The sequence below is a fragment of the Phyllobates terribilis genome, unplaced genomic scaffold (genome assembly GCF_046119375.1).
Source record: "Phyllobates terribilis strain yellow unplaced genomic scaffold, ASM4611937v1 Scaffold_12__6_contigs__length_324123572, whole genome shotgun sequence".
Lineage (NCBI taxonomy): Eukaryota > Metazoa > Chordata > Amphibia > Anura > Dendrobatidae > Phyllobates > Phyllobates terribilis.
The window spans coordinates 90,328,216-90,338,379 of record NW_027362772.1 but is presented as its reverse complement, the minus strand read 5'-3'; positions in this window follow the sequence as shown (position 1 = coordinate 90,338,379).

The window sequence follows — 10,164 nt, the reverse complement described above, 5'->3', positions numbered from 1 at the left end:
TATACACAGAGGGAGGCCGCACTGCGCCATCTACACACAGCAGGAAGCTACATGTAGCCATCTATACACAGCAGGAGGCTACATGTAGCCATCTATACACAGCAGGAGGCCGCACGTAGCCATCTATACACAGCAGGAGGCCGCACGTAGCCATCTATACACAGCAGGAGGCCGCACGGCGCCATCTATACACAGCGGGAGGCCGCACGGCACCCCCCCCAGAGACAGCCGGAGGCCGCACGCAGTCACGCACACACAAATATATACAGACATATACAGACACGCATAAACACATTTGAAACACAAAAATACATATAAACAGACATCACACAATGATATCTGCCTGCACACACACACACTCACTCACTCAATCACACACACTCACACACACACTCTCACACACTCACCATCATCCAGCTCGGCTCCAGTCCTCCTGCTCCTCTCCGGTGCAGCAGTGCAGGCCGGGCGCGCACTGCGTGACGTCACACTAGCAGACACGGCTGCACACAGGGCCGTGTCTCCTAGCTGTGATGCGGCCGGGACAGCACAGGGAAGTTAACAGTTGCAGTGCTGGCCCGGCCGAAGAAGAAGTAGCGGCCGTGCACCGCTGCTAGGGGAGCGGTCCGGGGCCCCCCCCCGCCACTGTCTGCTGGTATGTGCCGTGGCGCCGCACATATAATGAGGGCAATCTGGCCATAGACACCCCGGAGCCCCGGGCGGTAGCCCAGATTGCCCTCATTTTAATCCGCCTATGGCTACGCCAGATGACCTGGCCTCCACAGTCACCAGACCTGAACCCAATCGAGATGGTTTGGGGTGAGCTGGACCGCAGAGTGAAGGCAAAAGGGCCAACAAGTGCTAAGCATCTCTGGGAACTCCTTCAAGATTGTTGGAAGACCATTTCCGGTGACGACCTCTTAAAGCTCATCAAGAGAATGCCAAGAGTGGGCAAAGCAGTCATCAAAGCAAAAGGTGACTACTTTGAAGACCCTAGAATATAAGACATATTTTCAGTTGTTTCACACTTTTTTGTTAAGTATATAATTCCACATGTGGTAATTCATAGTTTTGATGCCTTCAGTGTGAATGTACAATTTTCATAGTCAGGAAAATACAGAAAAATCTTTAAATGAAAAGGTGTGTCCAAACTTTTGGCCTGTACTGTACATTTTTGTTTTATTTTATAAACTACTGACATCATGTATCTGAAATTGAAAGCAAAAAATTTTGTATTTATTTGCAGCAAATGAGAAATCGTTAAAATAATAAAAAAGAAACGGAGAAGCGGAGAAACGGAGAAGTGGAGAAGCGGAGAAAGGAGAAACGGAGAAGCGGAGAAACGGAGAAGCGGAGAAAGGAAGAAGCGGAGAAATGGAGAAATGGAGAAGCGGAGAAATGGAGAAGCCTAGAAACGGAGAAGGGGAGAAAGGAAGAAGCGGAGAAACGGAGAAATGGAGAAACGGAGAAATGGAGAAACGGAGAAGCGGAGAAAGGAAGAAGCGGAGAAACGGAGAAAGGAGAAACGGAGAAGCGGAGAAACGGAGAAGCGGAGAAAGGAAGAAGCGGAGAAATGGAGAAATGGAGAAGCGGAGAAATGGAGAAGCCTAGAAACGGAGAAGGGGAGAAAGGAAGAAGCGGAGAAACGGAGAAATGGAGAAACGGAGAAATGGAGAAACGGAGAAGCGGAGAAAGGAAGAAGCGGAGAAACGGAGAAGCGGAGAAACGGAGAAGCGGAGAAACGGAGAAGTGGAGAAGCGGAGAAAGGAGAAACGGAGAAGCGGAGAAACGGAGAAGCGGAGAAAGGAAGAAGCGGAGAAATGGAGAAATGGAGAAGCGGAGAAATGGAGAAGCCTAGAAACGGAGAAGGGGAGAAAGGAAGAAGCGGAGAAACGGAGAAATGGAGAAACGGAGAAATGGAGAAACGGAGAAGCGGAGAAAGGAAGAAGCGGAGAAACGGAGAAGCGGAGAAACGGAGAAGCGGAGAAATGGAGAAACGGAGAAATGGAGAAACGGAGAAATGAAGAAGCGGAGAAATGGAGAAGCAGAGAACCAGTGCTTTCAGACCTGAAATAATGCAAAGAAAACAACTTCTTCTTCATTTAGGAACAACAATCCTCATGTTTAACCTCAGGAAGAGTTCAGAAATCAGTATTTGGTGGAATAACCATGATTTTTATTCCCGGCTTTCAGGCGTCTTGGCTGCTTTCCACCAGTCTTTCACACGGCTTTTGGGTGACCTTACGCCACTCCTGGCACATAAATGTAAGCCGTTCTTCTTTGTTTGATGGCTTGTGACTATCCATCTTCCTCTTGATTACTTTCCAGAGGTTTTTCAATGGGGTTCAGGTCTGGAGATTGGGCGGCCATGACAGGGTCTTGATGTGGTGCTCCTTCATCCACACATTGATCGACCTAGCTGTGTGGCATGGGGCGTTGTCCTCAGAGTTGGGGACCATTGCCTGAGCAGAAGGAAGCATGTGTTTTTCAAGGATAACCTTGTCTGCGGCTTGATTCATACGTCCTTCGCAAAGATTAACCTGCCCAATTCCAGCCTTGGTGAAGCATCCCCAGATCATCACCGATCCTCCACCAAATTTCACAGTGGGTGCAAGACACTGTGGCTTGTACGCCTCTCCAGGTCTCCGTCGAACCATTAGACGACCAGGTGTTGGGCAAAGCTAAAAATTAGACTCATCATAGAAGATTACCTTACTCCTGTCCTCTATGGTCCAATCCTTATGGTCTTTGGCAAACTTCTCATTGATGAAAGGCTTTTTTCCAGCTTTCCATGACTTGAGGCCTCTAGGAGCCTCTTGCGAACCGTTCTTGCCGTGCTCTTCACCCCAGCGGCCATTTGCCATTCCTTTTGTAGGTCACTTGATGTCATCCTGCGGTTGCTGAGTGACATTGGAATAAGATGGCGGTCATCCCGGTCAGTGGAGAGTCGCTTTCGCCCTCTGCCGGACTGTAGCTTTGTTGTCCCCAATGTCTACTGCTTGACCTTGTTGTAATGGACTGCCGTTTTCGAAATTTTAAGGATGGAGTCAACATGACGCTCCCTGTATCCCTCTGCTAGCAAAGCCAGAATTGAGCCCTTCTTTTCCTCACTCAAGACTTTTCTTTTCAACTTCTTTGGCATGGTTAAAAGTTATTTTTTTTATTCAAGTTACTTTTGGGCCGTTCCTAGCACTTGTTTTGCCATCCAGCTTGTCCTATTGCAAGAGGATTGTGAAGACCACCGCAGTGTTTTTTATACTTTCCCTAGTTACATAAGATTTGGTTCAGGTGATCACCTAATCGGAAGCACATTAAGTAGAATGAGGTGGACGGTGGGTGGAATTCAACTGACACTGGAACGGAAGTCAGACATGTAGAGAAAACTGGGCAGTGGTCTCTTGATTTTTGCCAGCGCTGTATATATATACAGTGGGGAAAAAAAGTATTTATTCAGCCCCCAATTGTGCACTGATGGTAGCCTGTGTAACGTTGGTCCCAGCTCTCTGCAGGTCATTCACTAGGTCCCCCCGTGTGGTTCTGGGATTTTTCCTCACCGTTCTTGAGATCATTTTGACCCCACGGGGTGAGATCTTGTGTGGAGCCCCAGATCGAGGGAGATTATCAGTGGTCTTGTAGGTCTTCCATCTTCTAATTATTGCTCCCACAGTTGATTTCTTCACACCAAGCTGCTCGCCTATTGCAGATTCATTCTTCCCAGCCTGGTGCAGGGCTACAGTTTTGTTTCTGGTGTCCTTCGACAGCTCTTTGGTCTTCACCATAGTGGAGTTTGGAGTGTGAATGTTTGAGGTTGCGGTCAGGTGTCTTTTATACTGATAACAAGTTCAAACAGGTGCGAGTACTACAGGTAATGAGTGGAGGACAGAGGAGCCAGCACTACAGGTAATGAGTGGAGGACAGAGGAGCCAGTACTACAGGTAATGAGTGGAGGACAGAGGAGCCAGTACTACAGGTAACGAGTGGAGGACAGAGGAGCCAGGACTACAGGTAACGAGTGGAGGACAGAGGAGCCAGTACTACAGGTAATGAGTGGAGGACAGAGGAGCCAGTACTACAGGTAATGAGTGGAGGACGGAGGAGCCAGTACTGCAGGTAATGAGTGGAGGACAGAGGAGCCAGCACTACAGGTAATGAGTGGAGGACAGAGGAGCCAGTACTACAGGTAATGAGTGGAGGACAGAGGAGCCAGTACTACAGGTAACGAGTGGAGGACAGAGGAGCCAGGACTACAGGTAACGAGTGGAGGACAGAGGAGCCAGTACTACAGGTAATGAGTGGAGGACAGAGGAGCCAGTACTACAGGTAATGAGCGGAGGACAGAGGAGCCAGTGCTACAGGTAATGAGCGGAGGACAGAGGAGCCAGTACTACAGGTAATGAGCGGAGGACAGAGGAGCCAGTACTACAGGTAATGAGTGGAGGACAGAGGAGCCAGTACTACAGGTAATGAGTGGAGGACAGAGGAGCCAGTACTACAGGTAATGAGTGGAGGACAGAGGAGCCAGTACTACAAGTAACGAGTGGAGGACAGAGGAGCCAGTACTACAGGTAACGAGTGGAGGACAGAGGAGCCAGTACTACAGGTAACGAGTGGAGGACAGAGGAGCCAGTACTACAGGTAACGAGTGGAGGACAGAGGAGCCAGTACTACAGGTAATGAGTGGAGGACAGAGGAGCCAGTACTACAGGTAACGAGTGGAGGACAGAGGAGCCAGTACTACAGGTAACGAGTGGAGGACAGAGGAGCCAGTACTACAGGTAACGAGTGGAGGACAGAGGAGCCAGTACTACAGGTAACGAGTGGAGGACAGAGGAGCCAGTACTACAGGTAACGGGTGGAGGACAGAGGAGCCAGTACTACAGGTAACGGGTGGAGGACAGAGGAGCCATTACTACAGGTAACGAGTGGAGGACAGAGGAGCCAGGACTACAGGTAACGAGTGGAGGACAGAGGAGCCAGGACTACAGGTAACGAGTGGAGGACAGAGGAGCCAGTACTACAGGTAACGAGTGGAGGACAGAGGAGCCAGTACTACAGGTAATGAGTGGAGGACAGAGGAGCCAGTACTACAGGTAATGAGTGGAGGACAGAGGAGCCAGTACTACAGGTAATGAGTGGAGGACAGAGGAGCCAGTACTACAGGTAATGAGTGGAGGACAGAGGAGCCAGGACTACAGGTAATGAGTGGAGGACAGAGGAGCCAGTACTACAGGTAATGAGTGGAGGACAGAGGAGCCAGCACTACAGGTAATGAGTGGAGGACGGAGGAGCCAGTACTACAGGTAATGAGTGGAGGACGGAGGAGCCAGTACTACAGGTAATGAGTGGAGAAGAGAGGAGCCAGTACTACAGGTAATGAGTGGAGGACAGAGGAGCCAGTACTACAGGTAATGAGTGGAGGACGGAGGAGCCAGTACTACAGGTAATGAGTGGAGGACGGAGGAGCCAGTACTACAGGTAATGAGTGGAGGACAGAGGAGCCAGTACTACAGGTAATGAGTGGAGGACAGAGGAGCCAGTACTACAGGTAATGAGTGGAGGACAGAGGAGCCAGTACTACAGGTAATGAGTGGAGGACAGAGGAGCCAGCACTACAGGTAATGAGTGGAGGACGGAGGAGCCAGTACTACAGGTAATGAGTGGAGGACAGAGGAGCCAGTACTACAGGTAATGAGTGGAGGACAGAGGAGCCAGCACTACAGGTAATGAGTGGAGGACGGAGGAGCCAGTACTACAGGTAATGAGTGGAGGACAGAGGAGCCAGTACTACAGGTAATGAGTGGAGAAGAGAGGAGCCAGTACTACAGGTAATGAGTGGAGGACAGAGGAGCCAGTACTACAGGTAATGAGTGGAGGACAGAGGAGCCAGTACTACAGGTAATGAGTGGAGGACAGAGGAGCCAGTACTACAGGTAATGAGTGGAGGACAGAGGAGCCAGTACTACAGGTAATGAGTGGAGTACAGAGGAGCCAGTACTACAGGTAATGAGTGGAGGACAGAGGAGCCAGTACTACAGGTAATGAGTGGAGGACAGAGGAGCCAGTACTACAGGTAATGAGTGGAGGACAGAGGAGCCAGTACTACAGGTAATGAGTGGAGGACAGAGGAGCCAGTACTACAGGTAATGAGTGGAGGACAGAGGAGCCAGTACTACAGGTAATGAGTGGAGGACGGAGGAGCCAGTACTACAGGTAATGAGTGGAGGATGGAGGAGCCAGTACTACAGGTAATGAGTGGAGGACAGAGGAGCCAGTACTACAGGTAATGAGTGGAGGACAGAGGAGCCAGTACTACAGGTAATGAGTGGAGGACAGAGGAGCCAGTACTACAGGTAATGAGTGGAGGACAGAGGAGCCAGCACTACAGGTAATGAGTGGAGGACGGAGGAGCCAGTACTACAGGTAATGAGTGGAGGACAGAGGAGCCAGTACTACAGGTAATGAGTGGAGGACGGAGGAGCCAGTACTACAGGTAATGAGTGGAGGACAGAGGAGCCAGTACTACAGGTAATGAGTGGAGGACAGAGGAGCCAGTACTACAGGTAATGAGTGGAGGACAGAGGAACCAGTACTACAGGTAATGAGTGGAGGACAGAGGAGCCAGTTCTACAGGTAATGAGTGGAGGACATAGGAGCCAGTACTACAGGTAATGAGTGGAGGACAGAGGAGCCAGTACTACAGGTAATGAGTGGAGTACAGAGGAGCCAGTACTACAGGTAATGAGTGGAGGACAGAGGAGCCAGTACTACAGGTAATGAGTGGAGGACAGAGGAGCCAGTACTACAGGTAATGAGTGGAGGACAGAGGAGCCAGTACTACAGGTAATGAGTGGAGGACAGAGGAGCCAGTACTACAGGTAATGAGTGGAGGACAGAGGAGCCAGCACTACAGGTAATGAGTGGAGGACAGAGGAGCCAGTACTACAGGTAATGAGTGGAGAAGAGAGGAGCCAGTACTACAGGTAATGAGTGGAGGACAGAGGAGCCAGTACTACAGGTAATGAGTGGAGGACAGAGGAGCCAGTACTACAGGTAATGAGTGGAGGACAGAGGAGCCAGTACTACAGGTAATGAGTGGAGGACAGAGGAGCCAGTACTACAGGTAATGAGTGGAGTACAAAGGAGCCAGTACTACAGGTAATGAGTGGAGGACAGAGGAGCCAGTACTACAGGTAATGAGTGGAGGACAGAGGAGCCAGTACTACAGGTAATGAGTGGAGGACAGAGGAGCCAGTACTACAGGTAATGAGTGGAGGACAGAGGAGCCAGTACTACAGGTAATGAGTGGAGGACAGAGGAGCCAGTACTACAGGTAATGAGTGGAGGACAGAGGAGCCAGTACTACAGGTAATGAGTGGAGGACAGAGGAGCCAGTACTACAGGTAATGAGTGGAGTACAGAGGAGCCAGTACTACAGGTAATGAGTGGAGGACAGAGGAGCCAGTACTACAGGTAATGAGTGGAGGACAGAGGAGCCAGTACTACAGGTAATGAGTGGAGGACAGAGGAGCCAGTACTACAGGTAATGAGTGGAGGACAGAGGAGCCAGTACTACAGGTAATGAGTGGAGGACAGAGGAGCCAGGACTACAGGTAATGAGTGGAGGACAGAGGAGCCAGTGCTACAGGTAATGAGTGGAGGACAGAGGAGCCTCTTAAAGAAGAAGTTACAGGTCTGTGAGTGCCAGAAATTTTGCTTGTTTGTAATTGACCAAATACTTATTTTCCACCAAAATTTGAAAAAAAATTCTTTCAAAATCAGACAATGTGATATATATTTATTTAAAAGGGCTTTTTTCTTGCCTTGAGCTGTTTTTGCGACTTTTGCTGTCAAGTAACGTTGTGTCAAAATATGGACTACAGGGCAGTGTAGCTGTGAATACACTATTCTGGTAAGAAAAACACTTACTAGAAAGCAGCAGCATGGAGGACATTATACAAAAATACTGAGCAGTGTAGCTGTGAACACAGTACTGTGGTGAGAAAAACACTTGAAAGCAGCAGCAGCAGCAGCCTGGAGGTCATTATACAACAATACTAAGCAGAATAACTGTGAGTCCAGTTTGAGATTTACAATAGAAAGCAGCAGCAATATGGAGGGCATGTTATAAAATAACTGAGCAGTGTATCTGTGAATCTAGCACTGTGGTGAGATAAAACACTTCCTAGAAGCAGCATAGAGGACATTACAAAGCAATGCTAAGCAGTGTAGATGTGAATACAGCAATCTTGTGAGAGAAAGACTTACTAGAAAGCAGAAGCATCGTGGAGGGCAAAATACCACAATACTAAGCAGAATAACTGTGAATCCAACTTGAGAGAAACACTAGAAAGCAGCAGCTGCATGGAGGACATTATACAAAAATAATGAGCAGTATATCTGTGATTCCAGCACTGTGGTAAGATAAAAACGTATTATAAAACAGCAACAGGTAAGACGTCATATTGATCCTTCATATTGATCCGAGGGGGCAGCAAAAGGACAAAAGGAAGGAAACGGGCCGACTACCTGGATGCAGATGCTGGGGTCAAGACTGGGGATGCAGCCACACGGGCGTCCCCCATACGGGACATGTTGGACTGCCACCTCCGCATGGATTTCCTTCTACACCAAACCCCGGAGCTCCTACAGAAGATCTATAAAACATGATGGGAAGGACATGGTTGGTCGCCGTACAGAGGTGTGAAAAAGTGTTTGCCCCCTTCCTGATTTCTTATTCTTTTGCATGTTCGTCACTTAAATGTTTCCGATCACAAAACAAATATAAAGATTAGACAAAGATAACACAAGTAACAAGAAGATGCAGTTTATAAATTAAGGTCTTTATTATTAAGGGAAAAAGAAATCCAAACCTACAGGGCCCTGTGTGAAAAAGTGATAGCTCCTAAATCTAATAACTGGTTGAACCCTTAGCAGCAACAACTGCAATCAAGCGTTTGTGATAACTGGCAATGAGTCTTTACAACGCTCCGGAGTAATTTTGGCCACTCATCTTTGGAGAATTGTTGTAATTTAGCCACATTGGAGGTTTCCGAGCTTGAACCGCCTCTTTAAGGTGCGGCCACAGCATCTCAATCGGATTAAGGTCAGGACTTTGACTAGGCCTCTCCAAGGTCTTAATGTTGTTTTTCTTAAGCCATTCAGAGGTGGACTAGCTGGTGTGTTTTGGATCATTGTCCTGCTGCATAACCCAAGTGCGCTTCAGCTTAAGGTCAGGAACAGATGGCCGGACATTCTCCTTCAGGATTTTTGGTGGACAGCAGAATTCATGGTTCCATTTACCACAGCAAGTCTTCCAGGTCCTGAAGCAGCAAAACAGCCCCAGACCATCACACTACCACCACCATATTTTACTGTTGGTATGATGTTCCTTTTCTGAAATGCTGTGTAACTTCTACGCCAGATGTAATGGGACATAAACCTTCCAAAAAGTTAAACTTGTGTCTCATCAGTCCACAGCGTATTCTCCCAAATGTCTTGTTGATCATCACGATGTTTTCTAGCAAAACTGAGATGAGCCTTTTATGTTCCTTTTGCTCAGCAGTGGTTTTTGTCATGGGACTCTGACATTTTTGCCCAGTCTCCTTCTTATGTTGGAGTCATGAACACTGACCTTAACTGAGGCAAGTGAGGCCTGCAGTTCTTTGGATGCTATTGTGGGGTCTTTTGTGACCTCTTGGATGAGTCGTTGCTGCGCTCTTGGGGTAATTTTGGTCGGCCGGCCACTCCTGGGAAGGTTCACCTCTGTTCCATGTTTTCGCCATTTGTGGATAATGGCTCTCACTGTGTTTCGCTGGAGTCCCAAAGCGTTAGAAATGGCTTTATAACCTTTTCCAGACTGATAGATCTCAATCACTTTGTTTCTCATTTGTTCCTGAATTTCTCTGGATCGCAGCATGATGTCTAGCTTCTGAGGATCTTTTGGTCTACTTCACTTAGTCAGGCAGGTCCTATTTAAGTGATTTCTCGATTGAGAACAGGTGTGGCAGTAATCAGGCCTGTGTATGGCTAGGGAAATTGTACTCAGCTTCCCATAGATGTGATAAACCACAAATAATTTATGATTAAGGAGGGGATCACTTTTTTCACACAGGACCCTGTAGGTTTGGATTTCTATTTACATTTATTTTGTGATCTGAAACGTTTAAG